Here is a 20,345-nt window from a genome sequence, read left to right on the forward strand (position 1 = left end):
ACAGTAAAGGTCCTGGGCAATACAAACATAAGGCTGAAGGTAGTCAGTTGCTATCGTAGAGAGCGTATGGTTCTCATTAACCAGCTGGACATTATGGAGTAAGAGGAAATGAAGAGGCCGATGCACAGGCTAAGGAAGGCCCAAACGTCATAAAATACGTAATTTCGGGCGTTTTTTCTCCGCTTTCTTTGTATATTTACAGGATCAATGGCAAATATGACGACTTATAGAAGAGATGTTGGGCTTTTTATGCGGGCAATATGCAAACGAAACTGATATGCAACGAGAATAATAGTAGGAACTCTGAAGTACTAATATCGATGCAAAGAGAGGTGTTGAGACTGTAAATACGTATCATAAGAGGACACAGTACATGGGAAAACACATGATAAGCATCGGTCTAACGAATTATGATATTTGTAGTTGGTGTCTGAACCCTTAGGCTAGGGATTTTTTATTCCATTTTATTTGCCAGTGCCCAGGTATTATCTTTCAAAAGAAACAAGTACTGGACTCTTACTTCCACATGTGAAACTGCAGCCATATTGAGTATGTTCGCTTTCATCAGGGCTTCTGGGCGGAGGACATGGTTAGGTTAGCTTAGGTTAGGTTAGGTTAGGTGGCAGCCCGATGTATCAGGCTCACTCAGACTATTCAGTCCATTGTGGTACCACATTGGTGAACTTCTCTCTTATCACTGAGTGCTGCCCGATTCCATGTTAAGCTCAACGACAAGGGACCTCCTTTTTATAGCCGAGTCCGAACGGCGTTCCACATTGCAGTGAAACCGGAGGACATAGGCACATCAGAAGGACATTATACCATATGATGTGAATATACCGGCCGGATTGAAACAGACACGAAGGGAAAGACAGAAGATAGTTTGAGGCAACGCAATAGACCAACTATGGTATAAGAGGACACAAATCCACTTTGCATGGACTCACGTCATCTTCCATAACCTAACCTAAAGCTACAATTTCCAGATTTTACTTCTTGGACTTATTCGAATAATGGGGCTTAAAATATATATACATTTCTTGTATGTTTACAAGTTAGCCACAGCGTGGACTTAAAAACGAGAGAAACCATTTTCCATCGCCCATCATTAGCATTACTTGCGAGTGTAACAAATCTCAAATAACTTGAGGTAACACGTCTACCTTGACTAAATGATATCGAAAATGGATCATTAGATCAATGTTTCATAGTTTGAGATTATATAAGGCAATTTAGTTGGCTAGATTCTCCGTTTGATTAGAAGATGAAGTTGATATTGGTTTGTGTTATAATTCTTCAAATTGTTTTTATGGGTCTCATACATTCCGTCGAAGGATGCACTGATGACCATCAGCCGGTAAGAAGACAATTAATAGACAAAATTTAAATTGGCTATTTAAAACCCTAACTAAAATTTTCTTTTGTCTTCCTAGTGCAGATCGAATGAGGAGTGCTGTAATGGGCGTTGCGAATACCCATTTATATTGCATTGGCGGGCATATGAAAATGGTGGCAGATGCTCTTCGATTTTTTAGATTGGAGGGAATGGTTCAAGGCATCAAATCAAAAAGTCTTTTGATCTATAAAGTAGCATATTAAGAAATATTTTAGATGTGATAATTTGGTATATTTGTTTGTGAAACTCTAACTTAGTATTGAGCTACAATTTAGACAAAATTATTAACTTATGGGAAACGCATTTCGTAGCCCTTTATAACGAAGAGGAGTACAAAAAGTAAGTTGGTTAACAGGGATACGAAAGTAGCGCAGAACCAGAAACCAAATAATTCAAATATGGATATTAGTTCATTAGGAACTATAACAGACTTCTAGATCTGATTATATGCCCAAACGATCTACATAAGTTCATGATCGAGATATATGAAGTCGAAAATCGACTTTCCACCTAGGGATTATCGAAATGGATATTAGTTCGTTAAAAAATATAACAGATTAAGACTTCGAGATGTTCATCTGACCATAAATCCATACGATCTACATGATTTCATGATTTAGAGATAGGAAGCCGAAAAACGACTTTCCACCCAGGGATTATTGTAATGAGAATCAAAATGTGGCCTATTTCAAAATTTAGAAAAGTTGACGGTTTTGATATTTTCTATATATTCTCAAATCCTTCAAATTTGTTAAATATGTATAGGGGAATATCAACAGTAACGTTTTAGATAAAATTTTTTAAAAATTCTACAAAATGTCTAGGCGTAAAATTTAAACCTGGGACGATGCTCAATGTTTGCAAAAATATGGGAAATATTTATATTTAAAGCCATTTTAGCAACTCAGCAAGGGGATTTTGCTCGCAATTAAAATAAGATTTTCAAAATATATCTAATGACAATTTGAAGGTTGGCTGCGATGAGATTGCAGATATTGGGACAGTGGACGGAAATACGAAACATGACGATCAAAGAATAAATGCTAACCATTGCACCACGGTGACTCTGGGTGAAGGACATAGGCAGATCTGAAGGGCATTATACCAGGATGGAACAGACACGAGGAGAAAAATAGTAGAAAGTTTAAGGAATCGCAATGGACCAACTATGACCTCAGTAGACACAAATCCCCTTGGAACGGATTCATGTCAGATTTTACTTCTCGGACTTATTCGAATAATGGGGGGGTAAAACCTTATATTATTTTTTCTTGTACGTTTACAAGTTAGCCAAGCGTGGACTTAAAAACGAGACAAACAATTTTCATCACCCATCATTAGCATTACTTGCAAGCGTAACGAATTTCAAATATCTTAAAGTGTCGCGTTTGTCTTGGTTTTATGATACTGAAAGCGGATCTTTAGATCAATACATCATAGTTTGAGAGTATATATGGCGATTTAGTTGGTTAGATTCTTCGTTTGATTAGAAGATGAAGTTGATATTGGTTTGTGTTATAATTCTTCAAATTGTTTTTATGGGTCTCATGCATTCCGTCGAAGGATGCGTTGGTGACCGTCAACAGGTATAATGATTATTAATAGACAACATTAAAATTGGCAATTTAAAACCCAAACTAAAAATTTCTTTTATCTTCCTAGTGCAGATCGAATGAGGATTGCTGTAATGGGAGTTGCGCATATCCCTTTATATTGCCATCGCGGGCATATCAAAATGGTGGCAGATGCTTTTCGTTGTTTTAGATTGGAGGGAATGGTCCAACACTGAAAAAAAATATTGACCTAATATGGAAGATTATGCAACTTAAATTTTAGGACTCGAAATTTACGCAATGCTAAGGACAAGATTCTTTAAAATAATGACATTTTAATTAAAAGAAAGTTTATAATCCTTGCTTCAAAAAAAAATTTTTTTTGTTATTAAATTTAGGACACAAATCTTGAAATTTTGCGTCCCTCTGTTGAAGTTGTAGATTTTTGAAGTAAGGCAAATGTTCCTTAAAATAAAGAAAAACATTTTTATTTTAAAGAAATCGTCTTTAACTCAACTGACATATTGAATTTTTTAAAAAAAACTCAATAATCAAAATATGGATATAAGTTCATTAGGAACTATGACAGACTTCTAGATCTGACTATAACTTCAAACGATCTACATGAGTTCATGATCGAGATATATGAAGTGGAAAATCGACTTTCCACCCAGGGATTGTCGTAATGGATATTAGTTCGTTAAGAAATATAACAGATTAAGATTTCAAAACGTTCATCGGACCATAAATCCGTACGATCTACATGATCTAAAGGGTGATACGGTAAAAATTTGGTCAAGGGAAAACACGTGTAAATCGGTGAAATCGTTTATTTAAAAAATCAAATTAAATTTCTTTTTCAAGTTCAATTAGTATAAAATTCAGGAAAAATATTCAGTCAGGCTTTCGCTTTCCAAATCCGAATTGCCGGGCCTCACGCTTGACACCTGCCATCAGATTTTGTACAGCCACCTTGTCCACCTTCTTCGCCGCAGAAAGCCAGTTTGCCTTGAACTGCAGCTCGTCCTTAGCAGTTTTTTGGTTTTCTTTTTTGGGTTCTGCTTGACAATAGCCCAGTATTTCTCAATTGGGCGGAGCTCTGGCGTGTTAGGAGGGTTCTTGTCCTTGGGAACCACCTGCACGTTGTTGGCGGCGTACCACTCCATGGCCTTTTTACCGTAATGGCAAGATGCCAAATCCGGCCAACACAGTACCGAACAACTGTGTTTCTTCAGGAAAGGCAGAAAACGTTTATTCAAACACTCTTTCACGTAAATTTCTTGGTTGACAGTCCCGGAAGCTATGAAAATGCTGCTTTTCAAGCCACAGGTACAGATGGCAAGCCAAACCAGATATTTCTTTGCGAACTTTGACAGTTTTATGTGCCTGAAAATATCTGCTACCTTTCCCCTTCCTTTTGCCGTATAAAACTCCTGTCCCGGAAGCTGCTTGTAGTCGGCTTTGACGTAGGTTTCGTCGTCCAATTAATTTCAAAAAAATTTTTTTTTTTTTTTCAAATTTTGTACCACTTCATAGATCTACATTTTCGATACCATCTCAAATCCTTCAAATTTGTTAAATATGTGTAGGGGAAAAATGTCTAGACGTAAAATTTAAACCTGGGACGATGCTCAATGCTTGCAAAAATATGGGAAATATTTAAATTTAAAGCCATTTTAGCAACTCGACAAGGGGATTTTGCTCGCAATTAAAATAAGATTTTCAAAAACGATCTAATGACAATTTGAAGGTTGGCTGTGATGAGATTGCAGATATTGGGAGAGTGGACGGAAATACGAAACATGACGAACCATCAAAGAATAAATGCTAACCATGGAATCGGGCAGCACTCAGTGATAAGAGAGAAGTTCACCCATGTGGTATCACAATGGACTGAATAGTCTAAGTGAGTCTGATACATAGGGCTGCCACATAACCTAACCTAACCTAACCATTGAACCACGTTGGTTCTGGGTGAAGGACATAGGCAGATCTGAAGGACATTATACCATATTATGTGAATATACCGCCTGGGGTGGAAAAGACACAAAGAGAAAGATAGAAGAGAATTTGAGGAACCGCTATGGGCCAACTATGGTCTAAGTGGACACAAATCCGCTTTGTACGGATTCATGTCATCTTCCACAACCAAACTTAAAGATACAATTTCTAGATTTTACAACTCAGGCTTATTCGAATATTGGGGGTAAAAATATATTTCCTTTTTTCTTGTACCAGTTTACAAGTTAGGCATGGCGTGTGGAGTTTAAAATGAGAGAAACAATTTCCATTACACATCATTAGCAAGCGTAACGAATTTCAAATATCATAAATTGCGGCGTTTGTCTTGGTTATATGATATTGAAAAAGTGGAACTTAATATTATTGCTTCATAGTTTGAGAGTTTAAATGGCGATTTAGTTGGTTAGAATCTTCGCTGAGAAGATGAAGTTGATATTGCTTTGTGTTGTAATTCTTCAAATTGTTTTACTGGGTCTCATTGATTCCGTTGAAGGATGTGCCGCTGACCATCAACCGGTAAAGAATTAATAGACAAAATTTCGATAGACTTTTAAAACCCTAACTAAAATTTTCTTTTGTCTTCCTAGTGCAAAGTAAATGAGGAGTGCTGTAATGGGCGTTGCGAATATCCCTATCAATTGCCATGGCGGTCACATCTCAATGGTGGCAGATGTTTTGTGTTTTACTAGATTGGAGGGAATGACCCAAAGCATCGAATCGAAAAAAAAATTCTTGTATAATAGCATAGTAATGGAAAATTATAAATTCGAATATTTGGTATAATTGTTTGTGAAACACTAACTTAGTACCGGCCATCAATATTAACTTATGGAAAATGCATTTCGAAGCCCTTTATAACGAAGAGGAGTACAACAAGTAATATGGATACTAGTTCATTAGGAATTATAACAGACTTCTAGATCTATAAGTTCTACATTAGCTCATGATCGTGATATATGAAGTCGAAAATCAAAATTTAGAAAAGTTAACGTTTTTATCTTTTCTATATTTTTGTTTTTCAAATTTTCAACCCTGTACCACTTTATAGATCCATATTTTCGATACTATCTCAAATCCTTAAAATTTGTTAATGGCTTTAAATTTAAAGCCATTTTAGCCACTCGGTAAGTGGATTTTGTTCGCAATTAAAATAAGATTTTCAAAAAAGATCTAATGACAATTTGAAGATTTGCTTCGATGAGATTGCAGATATTGGGAGAGTGGACGGAAATACGAAACATGACGAACCGTCAAAGAATAAATGAGGAAACGTTAGGTGCAATTGTGTGTTCAAGATGGAATACCTGTTGTGGCCATAGCTGCCAAGTGTGACATTCTGATGTCAATGGTCCCGGGAAATTGGAACCCCAGAATAGATACCAGAAGGGAATAAATAACTGCTACGGTTTATTGATCGTAGATGGGACTGGACGTAATAGGTTAGCTGATAAGTTCCCGGTCTGACACATGAATGGCGTCGCTAGTATTAAATGCATATTATTTTTATATAGTACCAACCTTCAAATGATTCATGTCAAAATTTGACGTCTGTAAGTCAATTAGTTTGTGAGATAGAGCTTTTTTTGTGAAGCAACTTTGGCTATTGTGAAAAAAATTGAAACAAGTAAGGAAAGTCTAAAGTCGGGCGGGGCCGACTATATTATACCCTGCACCACTTTGTAGATCTAAATTTTCGATACCATATCACATCCGTCAAATGTGTTGGGTGCTATATATAAAGGTTTGTCCCAAATACATACATTTAAATATCACTCGATTTGGACAGAATTTGATAGACTTTTACAAAATCTACAGACTCAAAATTTAAGTTGGCTAATGCACTAGGGTGGAACACAATTTAAGTACAAAAAATATGAGAAACATTTAAATCTGAATCAATTTAAAGGAAACTTCGCAAAAGTTTATTTATGATTTATCGCTCGATATATATGTATTAGAAGTTTAGGAAAATTAGTCATTTTTACAACTTTTCGACTAAGCAGTGGCGATTTAACAAGGAAAATGTTGGTATTTTTACAATTTTTGTCGAAATCGGAAAAACATATATATGGAAGCTATATCTAAATCTGAACCGATTTCAATCAAATTTGCCACACATGACTATAGTACTAATTGTACTCCTAGTGCAAAATTTCAACCAAATTGGGCCAAAACTCTGGTTTCTGGGGCCATATAAGTCCATATCGGGCGAAAAATATATATGGAAGCTATATCTAAATCAGAACCGATTTCAATCAAATTTGGCACACATGACTACACTACCAATTGTACTCCTTGTGAAAAATTTCAAACTAATCGGGATAAAACTCTGGCTTCTGGGTCCATATAAGTGCATATCGGGCGAAAGATATATATGGGAGCTATATCTTAATCTGAATCGATTTCAACCAAATTTGGCACGCATAGCTACAATGCTAAATCTACTCGCTGTGCAAAACTTCAACCAAATTGGACCAAAACTCTGGCTTCTGGGGCCATATAAGTCCATATCGGGCGAAAGATATATATGGGAGCTATATCTAAATCTGAACCGATTTCAATCAAATTTTGCACATTTGACTATGCTACTAATTGTACTCCTAGTGCAAACTTTCAACCAAATTCGGCCAAAAATCTGGCTTCTGGGGCCATATAAGTCCAAATCGGGCGAAAGATATATATGGGAGCTATATCTAAATATGAACCGATTTCAATCAAATTTTGCACACTTGACTATACGACTAAGTGTCATGTTTGTACAAAATTTCAAGGAAATCGGTATAAAACTCTGGCTGCTGGGTCCATATTAGTGTATATCGGGCGAAAGATATATATGGGAGCTATCTAAATCTGAACCGATTTCTTCCAAAATCAATAGGGTTCTATTCTGACCCAAATTAGTAACATGTGCCAAATTTGAAGGCGATTGGACTTAAATTGCGACCTAGACTTTGATCACAAAAATGTGTTCACAGACAGACGGACGGATGGACGGCGGGACGGACGGACGGACAGACGGACATGGTTATATCGACTCAGGGACCCACCCTGAGCATTTTTGCCAAAGACACCCTGTGTCTATCTCGTCTCCTTCTGGGTGTTACAAACATATGCACTAACTTATAATACCCTGTTCCACAGTGTGGAGCAGGGTATAAAAAAAAGGAATTTCGTGTTTTGATAAAATACTGTTTTCTGAAGGGAAAAAATTCGGTGGAAGCAAAAACTTGGCTTGATAATGAGTTTCCGGACTCAGCCCCAGGGAAATCAACAATAATTGATTGGTATGCAAAATTCAAGCGTGGTGAAATGAGCATGGTGGACGGTGAACGCAGTGGACGCCCGAAAGAGGTGGTTACCGACGAAAACATCAAAAAAATCCACAAAATGATTTTGAATGACCGTAAAATGAAGTTGATCGAGATAGCAGAGGCCTTAAAAATATCAAAGGAACGTGTTGGTCGTATCATTCATTAATATTTGGATATGCGGAAGCTCTGTGCAAAATGGGTGCCGCTCGAGCTCACATTTGACCAAAAACAACAACGTGTTGATGATTCTGAGCGGTGTTTGCAGCTGTTAACTCGTAATACACCCGAGTTTTTCCGTCGATATGTGACAATGGATGAAACATGGCTCCATCACTACACTCCTGAGTCCAATCGACTGTCGGCTGAGTGAACAGCGACCGGCGAACCGTCTCCGAAGCTTGGAAAAACTCAAAAGTCCGCTGGCAAAGTAATGGCCACTGTTTTTGGGGAAGCGCATGGAATAATTTTTATCGATTATCTTGAGAAGGGAAAAACCATCAACAGTGACTATTATATGGCGTTATTGGAGCGTTTGAAGGTCGAAATCGCGGCAAAACGGGCCCATATGAAGAAGAAAAAACTGTTGTTCCACGAAGACAACGCATCGTGCCACAAGTCATTGACAACGATGGCAAAAATTCATGAATTGGTCTTCGAATTGCTTCCCCACCCACCGTATTCTTCGGATCTGGCCCCCAGCGACTTTTTCTTGTTCTCAAACATCAAAAGGATGCTCGCAGGGAAAAAATTTGGCGGCAATGAAGAGGTGATAGCCGAAACTGAGGCCTATTTTGAGGCAAAACCGAAGGAGTACTACCAAAATGGTATCAAAAAATTGGAAGGTCGTTATAATCGTTGTATCGCTCTTGAAGGGAATTATGTTGAATAATAAAAACGAATTTTGACAAAAAAAATGTGTTTTTCTTTGTTAGACCGGGGACTTATCAGCCAATCTGTTATGTATATGTGGAAGATCCAAACACCGTGATCTTATTCCAATTACCGAATCACAGCACACTGCTGGAGGCATAAGTGCGTGCCATAACGACCACACAAGTAACAATTTTCACAGGCAATATCAGGCATTACATGTCGATAGCGAACCGTATTGAAATGCAAAGGCATGGTCAATGAAAACACAGAATACTGCATCGTATGGGTGTCAGGAAATACCGGAATAAGAGGAAACGTAAAGGCAAACGCAAATCCAATGGATGCAGCGCGGGCCGACTTGGACGAATGACCAGGGGATACACATAAAACGATATGGATGGAAGGGCGACGAAAATACAAGGGGGAGACTCATATAAGGAAAGGAGTAAAAACTACTCAAGGACAGTGGGAATAATGACCAGGCACCTAGAATTGAGAGCACATCTTTGACGAATTGGAACAGCAGAGGATGGTGCATGTAGGCCGTGTCTTTGGTATGATAATACCTTTGAACACTACTTTCATAACTGTACTGACTTTACTAGGCAAAGATTTAACCACATCGGTAAAAAGATAAAATAAAGATGAAAATACTGGAAACAAATTTGGATATTCGATAGAGACACAGAGTTCCTGGGATACAAGGAAACAATGGAAAGACGAGAGCGTGCAGGATATTCGATTAGGTATATCTCCGACATTACACTGAAAAAAAAATATTGACCTAATATGGAAGATTATGCAACTTAAATTTTAGGACTAAAAATTTACGCAATGCTAAGACTAAAAATCTTTAAAATAATGACATTTTAATTAAAAGAAAGTTTATAATCCTTGCTTCAAAAAAATTTTTTATTAAATTTGGGACACAAATCTCGAAATTTTGCGTCCCTCTGTTGAAGTTGTAGATCTTTGAAGTAAGGCAAAGGTTCCTTAAAATTTAAATGAAAAACATTTTTAATTTAAAGAAATCGTCTTTAACTCAACTGACATATTGAATTTTTAAATTTAAGATAAAAATGCTTCAAATATAGGTTAAGACTTATTTTAAGGATTTGCATCTTTGGTTTAAAGTTTTTTTAGCATTAAGAAAACAGTTTTTACTTTGAAGTACTTGGCATAATTTGGATTTCGAAACTGGAATTTGTTTGTACATGAATACCTTTATTAATATATCGCAAACAGAGAATAAAAATTCGATGAATGAGATCTGTATTCAATTTTAATTTTATCGATCCTAGATTTAAAGCCAGTGAGGTCCCTAAAAAAATGTCTTTATTTTAAAGAAGCCGCATCTTTGGCTCGGAATCAATACCAAAATCCTTAAAGGAAGGCCAAAATCTTTGGATCCAAGTAAACTTTTTTTGACTGTAGACAAGGCTACCTGAATCCTCTTTTAAACCTAAACTGACTATTTTAAAGGTTATACAAATTGGACTTCGAGAACCAACTTTTCTACTAATCAACTGGTTAAGTTACTGAATTTGTTTTAATGAAACTTCTTTTTGCTAGTTATATTGGATTGTGGATATTATTAATATTGAAATATTTCAGTCTATTAATACATATGTAAACAGTACAAAAATTCATGAAAGCAATCTAACTGAAGAAAAATTCAACAATCTATGGTTGTTTTGCTGATGAAGAGATAAGAACATTAATTTCTACTTTAACTAACTTCAGATACCTCGAAATAAATGTGTGTCAAGATTTACTTATTAGCACAAACTCTATAAGATGAATTTTGAGAATGTTAAATTCTTCAAGATGATGCTTTACTTCTAATCAGTCGAGAAGTGCAATAAACGTCAAATGAAAAATCTTTTTAAAAATACATTTAGCATTGATTTGCAAGATCAATTCAAGCATATGTTGCACAGGTCCGTGGTTTTACACATTTTGAAAAGTCGATAAATTGCAGCGATTTCTTGCTTAAATTCCCAGCAAGTTCATCAAAGTATATTATAGTCCTTGAAACAAATATTGAAGAGGCTCACATTTATACTCTTCAACTTCATCTGCAATACCTTGTTTGAGTACAAAGCACATAGATTACCGAACTTCTTCAGCAAAATTCTTTTGCAGAAGAATCTATCATTAGCAAAAACGATAAATGAATTTCTATCTCATCTTTGGGAAGGAACTTAGTACAATTTACTTGATGTCATATATATTCCAGACTGGTCAAAATGCACAGATGGGATTTTCCTCTGAACAAAATTGGGAACACAATGTGAAGTAGTACCAGAATTTACAGATTCCTAGATCTTAGTAAGGGAAATTCATACTGCAAACGGTTCTTAAAACCAGAAGGAAATAACATGGATAATTATAGCTGATAGATCAAGGTCACATCTAATGAAGAGATAAACCTATGTACGACTGGCAAAGGGGAACCACCGTGGTGCAATGGTTAGCATGCCCGCCTTGCATACATAAGGTCATGGGTTCGGTTACTGCTTCGACCGAACACCAAAAATTTTTTCAGCGGTGGATTATCCCACCTCAGTAATGCTGGTGACATTTCTGAGGCTTTTAAAGCTTCTCTAAGTGGAACGCCGTTCGTACTCGGCTATAGAAAGGAGGTCCCTTGTCATTGAGCTTAACATGGAATCGGGCAGCACTCAGTGATAAGAGAGAAGTTCACCAATATGGTATCACAATGGACTGAATAGTCTAAGTGAGCCTCATACATCGGGCTGCCACCTAACCTAACCTAACCTAACCTAACCTATGTACGACTGACAATCTTCGCGAAACGGAAACCATACAACACTTGCTTGGGAGATGTCCACTCTTGGTAGGGATTAGACGTCAAATGTTCGGGGCAAATATTTGATCCAAAAACCAAATATTAAATATTTCAAACGGACAAGAAGTAAGAGATACTTTAAACTACTTATTAATAGCAATGAAGTACAGAGCAACTTAAATTGTTGAAAAAAAAATATATATCGTTCTATTTTCTTTTTTCGTTTGAAAAACACAAGTAAATGATATGTACTTAAATTTTAGAGTTAACATTTTCCAAACAAGTATTTTTCATAAGTAAAGAATATTGCTACTATTGCAAATCAGATGAAGAATGTTGTGTACGATAGAGTAGTTTTCCAAATCGTAGAAAATGGGAAAAACAACCAAAAGTCTGCTAAGATTATGAAAGAATAATTTCAATTATTCATAAAGAATTTAAAAAAAAAAATTAAATAAATAAAAAAGTTTATAGTGGAAACATAATTAGAATATTAAACCTTTACTATTAATAAAGTTCTACATTCCATGTGTCATTGTAACCGAAAACCAGATAGAAGTTTATGACCACTCATTAACTTTAATCCCAGGCATAACAAATTTCAGATATCTTGAAAACGCACGTTTGAAGAGAATAGACAATTACTATATAACACATATAAGATGTGCTGCACAGTATTCATCATTCTCAATATGAAGTTACAATTGCTTTGCGCTATAATTCTTCAAATTTCTTTATTTGTTCAAGCTTCTTCCCACAAAGGATGCATCAAAAACTTTGATCGGGTAAGTTCCAACCGACTTTATTTTACAGATTTGTTGAAACACTTTAAAAATTATTTTCACCCTTGATAGTGCAAATCGCGTGAAGAATGCTGTGAAGGGTATTGTGTTGTTCCAACTCGGTGGCCATGGGAAGAGCCAGCAAAATATGGAGAGTGCGGATATTGAAAAATGTTAATAACATTTTATCCAGTGATGTTCAAGAATTTCGAAAAAAAATAATAAAATAAAATAAATAATTTTGCAATAAAATTAAATAAAAATTTGTATCTGTTTGACGAAGAAATGCATTCTATATTACGATTTTTCTGGCGGTACGAAAATGTATATATATAGATATATATAAAAAAAAAAAAAAAAAAAAATATATATATATATATATATATATATATATATATATATATATATATATATATATATATATATATATATATATATATATATATATATATATATATATATATATATATATATATATATATATATATATATATATATATATATATATATATATATATATATATATATATATATATATATACTAATTTTATTGAAATCGGTTCCGATTTAAATATAGCTCCCATATATATCGTTCGCCCGGTTTAAAGTCATATGACCACAGTGGTCAATCTTTTACTCCGATTTAATTGAAATGTTGCACAGGAAGTAGAATTAGCATTGTAGCTATGCGTGCCAAATTTGGTTGAAATCGGTTTCGATTTAGATATAGCTCTCATATGTATCGTTCGCCCGATTTAAAGTGATATGACCACAGTGGCCAATCTTTTACTCCGATTTAATTGAAATTTTGCACAGGGAGTAGAATTAGCATTGTAGCTATGCGTGCCAAATTTGCTTGAAATCGGTTCAGATTTAGATATATCATCCATATATATGTTTTTCTGATTTCGACAAAAATGGTCAAAATACCATCATTTTCCTTGTAAAATCGCCACTGCTTAGTCGAAAAGTTGTAAAAATGATTCTAATTTTCCTAAACTTCTAATACATATATCTCGAGCGATAAATCATAAATAAACGTTTGCGAAGTTTCCTTAAAATTGCTTCAGATTTAAATGTTTCCCATATTTATACCCTGCGCCACACTGTGGAACAGAGTATTATAAGTTAGTGCATATGTTTGTAACACCCAGAAGGAGACGAGATAGACACATGGTGTCTTTGGCAATAATGCTCAGGGTGGGTCCCTGAGTCGATATAACCATGTCCGTCTGTCCGTCCGTCCCTCCCTCCGACCGTCCCTCCGTCCGTCTGTCTGTGAACACATTTTTGTGATCAAAGTCTAGGTCGCAATTTAAGTCCAATCGCATTCAAATTTGGCACATGTTCCTAATTTGGGTCAGAATAGAACCCTATTGATTTTGGAAGAAATCGGTTCAGATTTAGATATATCTCCCATATATATCTTTCGCCCGATATGCACTAAGATGGACCCAGCAGCCAGAGTTTTATACCGATTTGCTTGAAATTTTGTACAAACATAACACTTAGTCGTATAGTCAAGTGTGCAAAATTTCATTGAAATCGGTTCAGATTTAGATATAGCTCCCATATATATCTTTCGCCCGATATGGACTTATATGGCCCCAGAAGCCAGATTTTTGGCCGAATTTGGTTGAAAGTTTGCACTAGGAGTACAATTAGTAGTATAGCCAAGTGTGCAAAATTTGATTGAAATCGGTTCAGGTTTAGATATAGCTCCCATATATATCTTTCGCCCGATATGCACTTATATGGACCCAGAAGCCAGAGTTTTATCGCGATTAGCTTGAAATTTTGCACAAGGAGTACAATTGGTAGTATAGTCATGTGTGACAAATTTGATTGAAATCGGTTCAGATTTAGATATAGCTCCCATATATATGTTTTTCTGCTTTCGACAAAAATGGCAAAAATACCAAAAATTTCCTTGTTAAATCGCCACTGCGATAAATCATAAATAAACTTTTGCGAAGTTTCCTTAAAATTGCTTCAGATTTCACATATTTTTTACTAAAATTGTGTTCCACACTAGTGCATTAGCCGACTTAAATTCCGAGTCTATAGATTTTGTAAAAGTCTATCAAATTCTGTCCAAATCGATTGATATTTAAATGAATGTATTTGGGACAAACCTTTATATATAGCACCCAACACATTTGACGGATGTGATATTGTATCGAAAATTTAGATCTACAAAGTGGTGCAGGGTATAATATAGTCGGCCCCGCCCGACTTTAGACTTTCCTTACTTGTTTTTTACCAAGATTGTGTTCCACCCTAGTGCATTAGCCGACTTAAATTTTGAGTCTATAGATTTTGTAAAAGTCTATCAAATTCTGTCCAGATCGTGTGATATTTAAATGTATGTATTTGGGACAAACCTTTATATATAGCCCCCAACACATTTGACGGATGTGATATGGTATCGAAAATTTAGATCTACATAAAGGTGCAGGGTATAATATAATCGGCCCCGCCCGACTTTAGACTTTCTTTACTTGTTTTGTTTTGTTTTGTTTTTTTGAGGAATGGAATTTTCGCGTCCAATACAATATTGTTGAGCTATTTTTTTTTTCTTAAAAGTAAACAAAAAGAATTTTAAATTCTTCTAGGTTTCTCAAAAACCCTCCCAAAAATGTTTACTTCAAAAAATGTATATTCAATATTTACTTCAATTTTAAAAGCAATTCCAAATAGATCGTGGTATAAATATTTTAAATCAAATTAATTCCAAAATATAAAAATTAAAATTGTATATATGTAAAATTTTTATATAGTATTATTATATAAAATTGACGTGAATGCTACAAAAATCATTAGCTTGAATAATAATGGGCTTCACATTATGGCAATATATTGTTTTTCAATCATATTTTTTTAACATTTCCATTTTTTTTTTGCTTCTCACCAACATTGAAAAAGAAGAGAAAACCACGAAGGTGAAAGAATAGTTGCGTCAACCACTGGCAGTTTAACGTCAGCATTTTAATTTTTATTTTTTCCCTCCTCAACTCCATTCAACAATCTCAGGTAAGATGAATACAAGGAAATCTGTCATAGGATTTCTTTAGAATTCTCCACGAAGGTGAAAGAATAGTTGCGTCAACCACTGGCAGTTTAACGTCAGCATTTTAATTTTTATTTTTTCCCTCCTCAACTCCATTCAACAATCTCAGGTAAGATGAATACAAGGAAATCTGTCATAGGATTTCTTTAGAATTCTCCCCACAAATCCTTGGAGAAGTCACCATGTAGAACCTTTTTTTTGTTAAAGTGCAAGTGCTGTGAACCGTAGTGAAGGCCAAGATGAAGACTTGAGTATATGAACTAGACGCTAGAATCTGAAAAGCTTGTTTCATAACTTTGAAAAACTATTACACTAAAAAAAACTCATCAAACGATTTTCTATTAAAATCTTTTGTTACAGAAAATTTTTGTCAATATTCCTTTGCTATAGGAAATGTTGTCAAAATTCTTTGCTATAGAAATTTTTTGTCAAAATTCCTTTGCTATAGGGAATTTTGGCAACATTTCCTTGCTATAAGAATTTTATTCAAAATTTCGTTTCCATAGAAAATCTTGCCAACATTTTATTTCTATAAAAAATTTTGCTAAAATTTCATTTCTATAGAAAATTTTCTCAAAACTTTGCATCTACACAAAATTTTGTCAAAATGTTGTTTCTATGGGAAAATTTTGTCAAAATTTTATTTCTATAGAAAATTTGTGAAGTACACTGAAAAAAATATTTACATTATGTTAAAGATTACGCAACCCAAATTTTAGGTTACGCAATTTACAAAATATTAAGGACAAATTTCTTTAAAATAATGAAATTTTAATTAAAATAAAGTTTATAGTCGTTGCTTCAAAAATTGTTTTCATTAAATTTAGGACACAAATTTTGGAATATTGCAAACCACCATTAAAGTCGTATGTCTTTGAACTAAATCAAATTTTCTTTAAAGTAAATAAACCCATTTTTGATTTAAAGAAATTGTCTTCAAATTAATTGAAATATTGAATCTTTGGATATAAGATAAAATCTCTTCAAATATAGGCTAAGACTTATTTGGAGGATTTAGTATCTTTGGTTTAAAGTTTCTTTGGAATTAAAAAAAAACATTTTTTACTCTCAAGTATCCGTAACAATTTGGATTTTTAAACTGGCATTTGTTTGTATGCGAATAACTTTATTAATATACCGGGAAAAGAGAAGGAAAATTCGACAAAAGATATCTGTATCCTAATTTTAATTTTATTGATCCTAGATTTAAAGCCGAAGGGTCGCTAAAAATTGTCTTTATTGCAAAGAAGCTACATCTTTGGCACGGAATCAATACCAAAATCTTTAAACGAAGGTCAAAATCTTTGGGTCCTAGTAAACTTTTTTTGAGTGTACTTAGAGGAATGGTTAGGTTACGTTAGGTTATGTGGCAGCCCGATGTATCAGGCTCACTTAGACTATTCAGTCCATTGTGATACCACAGTGGTGAACTTCTCTCTTATCACTGAGTGCTGCCCGATTCCATGTTAAGCTCAATGACAAAGGACCTACTTTTTATAGCCGAGTCCGAACGGCGTTCCACATTCCAGTGAAACCACTTAGAGAAGCTATGAAATCCTCAGAAATGTCACCAGTATTACTGAGGTGGGATAATCCACCGCTGAAAAACTTTTTGGTGTTCGGTCGTAGGAGGAATCGAACCCACGACCTTGTGTATGCAAGGCGGGCATGCTAACCATTGCACCACGGTGGCTCCCTACTTAGAGGAATATTCTACCAATGTGCCAAACAGTGAATAATCTACCATTTGTGCTCAAATTCTACCAACGTTGGCACCCGTGGTTATACCACCTCGGGAGCCACCGTGATGCAATGGTTGGCTTGCCCGCCTTACATACAAAGGTTCGTGGGTTCAATTCCAGCTTCGATCGAACACCAAAAAGTTTTGCAGCGGTGGATGGCCGGTGACATTTCTGAATATGTCAAAATTCTGTAATGGTGATTTCGTTTGGGATAAAAGTGTTGCACACAAATAGTACAACATTTTATGGTGTTACCACAGTGTTGCCGAAACCCTTTCACTGACAACACCGTTTGCGTATGAAAACGAACAATAAAAGGTGCAACACCGATATAAAATCAAAACAAAAGAAATTTGGCGGAAATATTTCGATTATTATTAACAACTATTATTGGAATCTCGACTAACGCGCAAATTTTTCTTGAACTAAGGGAAATTGTTAAAATTTTTCATTTTATATATTTTTAATTATCAGAGTACAAATTAATTACATCCTCAACAAAGTTTTTAAGTCGCCGTTGGTTATTTCGTCCAAGCAATGATGTTGTAGCTTCTTCATTGTTGTCAGAAGAATCTACAATGGTGTTGGCCAAAAAAAAACGCATTTGCTTTTTGCATTTTGTTATTATTTTAAAAATATTTAATAGCGAATTTTGTTTTCGCGGTACTAAACAATTGATATGCTTCTTCTTGGTAAATTAATCAGCTGTGTTGAAGAAATTCAAAAGCAACCACAATACACGCGTCACGCACATTCTTTTGTATTTTCAACAACGTTCTTATTTAGGTCAAAGTATAAAAGCCTCTTCAACTTCTGATTGAAAGTGTAACCATCTGCACCGTAAACCAGCTACGGTATAAAATGGGTTACACTTTTGCTCTTGCAATGGGTAACACCACGAACACGAAAGTGCACAGTTTGGGTAGGCTGCACTAAATTTTCCAATCGAATATAAATTTTCGATTTATGGGGGTAAGGTGTAAAATATGCAACATATTTTTTACCAAACGAAATCACCATAAGTGGTTTCACCGCAATGGGAAACGCCCTTCGGACTTGGCTATGAAAAGTAGGTCCCTTGCCATTGACCTAATCATAGAATCAGGCAGCACTCATTTGTCGAAATTTCTTATAGGAATTTTTTTCACTATTTCATTTTTAATAAAATTTTGTCAATATTTTATTTCCATGGAAAATTTGGACAACATTTTATGTCTATAGAAAATGTTGTCAAAATTTCAATTTTATAGAAAACTTTGTAAAATTTTAATAAAATTTTGGGCAAAATTATCTACAGAAATAACATTTTGACAAAATTTTCCATAGAAATAAAATTTTGACAAAATTTTATATAGAAATAAAATTTTTAAAAAATTTTCCTTAGAAATAAAATTTTGAAAAATTTTGACAAAATTTTCTATAAAAATATATTTTTGACAAAATTTTCTATAAAAAAAAATTGACAAAATTTTCTATGGAAATAAAATTTTGACAAAATTTTCTATGAAAATAAAATTTTGGCAAAATTTTCTATGGAAATAAAATTTTGATAAAATTTTCTATGAAAATAAAATTTTGACAAAATTTTCTATAAAAAAAATTGACAAAATTTTCTATAGAAATAAATTTTTGACAAAATTTTCTATAAAAATAACATTTTGGCAAATTTTCTATGGAAATAATATTTTGACAAAATTTATTATAGAAATACGATTTTGATAAAATTTACTATAGAAATCAAACTTTGAAAAAATTTTATATAGAAATAAAATTGTGAACAAATTTCCCATTAAAAAAATTGACAAAATTTTCAACTGTAATAAAATTTCGACAAAATTTTCTATGGAAATAAAATTTTGACAAAATTCTCTATGGAAATATAATTTTGACAAAATTTTCTATGGAAATAAAATTGTGACAAAATTTTGTATGGAAATAAAATTTTGAAAAAATTTTATATAGAAATAAAATTGTGAACAAATTTTCCATTAAAAAAAATTGACAAAATTTTCAACAGTAATAAAATTTCGACAAAATTTTCAACAGTAATAAAATTTCGACAAAATTTTCTATGGAAATAAAATTTTGACAAAATTTTCTATGGAAATAAAATTTTGACAGAATTTTCTATGGAAATAAAATTTTGACAAAATTTTCTATGGAAATAAAATTGCGACAAAATTTTGTATGGAAATAAAATTTTGAAAAAAATTTATATAGAAATAAAATTGTGAACAAATTTTCCATTTAAAAAATTGACAAAATTTTCAACAGTAATAAAATTTCGACAAAATTTTCTATGGAAATAAAATTTTGACAAAATTTTCTATGGAAATAAAATTTTGACAGAATTTTCTATGGAAATAAGATTTTGACAAAATTTTCTATGGAAATAAAATTTTGACAAAATTTGCTATATAAATAAATTTTTGACAAAATTTTCTATAGAAATAAATGTTGGCAAAATTTTCTATCGAAATAAAATTTTTACAAAATTTTCCATAGAAATAAAATTTTTACAAAATTTTCTATAGAAATAAAATTTTTACAAAATTTTCAATAGAAATAAAATTTTGGGAAAATTTTCTATGGAAATAAAATTTTGACAAAATTTTCTATGGAAATAAAATTTGACAAAATTTTCTATGGAAACAAAATTTTGACAAAATTTACTATATAAATAAATTTTTGAAAAAATTTTCTATAGAAATAAAATTTTGGCAAAATTTTCTATGGAAATAAAATTTTTACAAAATTTTCCATAGAAATAAAATTTTTACAAAA

At 33.6% G+C, this 20,345-nt stretch overlaps 1 protein-coding gene and 1 long non-coding RNA gene across 4 annotated transcripts in view; one reads left to right on the forward strand and one right to left on the reverse strand.

The window, feature by feature from the left end:
* Kul (Kuzbanian-like) overlaps positions 1-20,345 on the reverse strand; it is a 793,173-nt gene that overhangs the window by 385,069 nt on the left and 387,759 nt on the right. The window lies entirely within an intron of this gene.
* LOC142219745 (uncharacterized) lies at positions 12,200-13,035 on the forward strand. Its single transcript, XR_012717738.1, has 2 exons — positions 12,200-12,752; positions 12,822-13,035. It is a non-coding gene; the product is annotated as an uncharacterized LOC142219745 (long non-coding RNA).

This window comes from Haematobia irritans, chromosome 1 (genome assembly GCF_050003625.1).
Source record: "Haematobia irritans isolate KBUSLIRL chromosome 1, ASM5000362v1, whole genome shotgun sequence".
In the NCBI taxonomy this organism is placed as follows: domain Eukaryota; kingdom Metazoa; phylum Arthropoda; class Insecta; order Diptera; family Muscidae; genus Haematobia; species Haematobia irritans.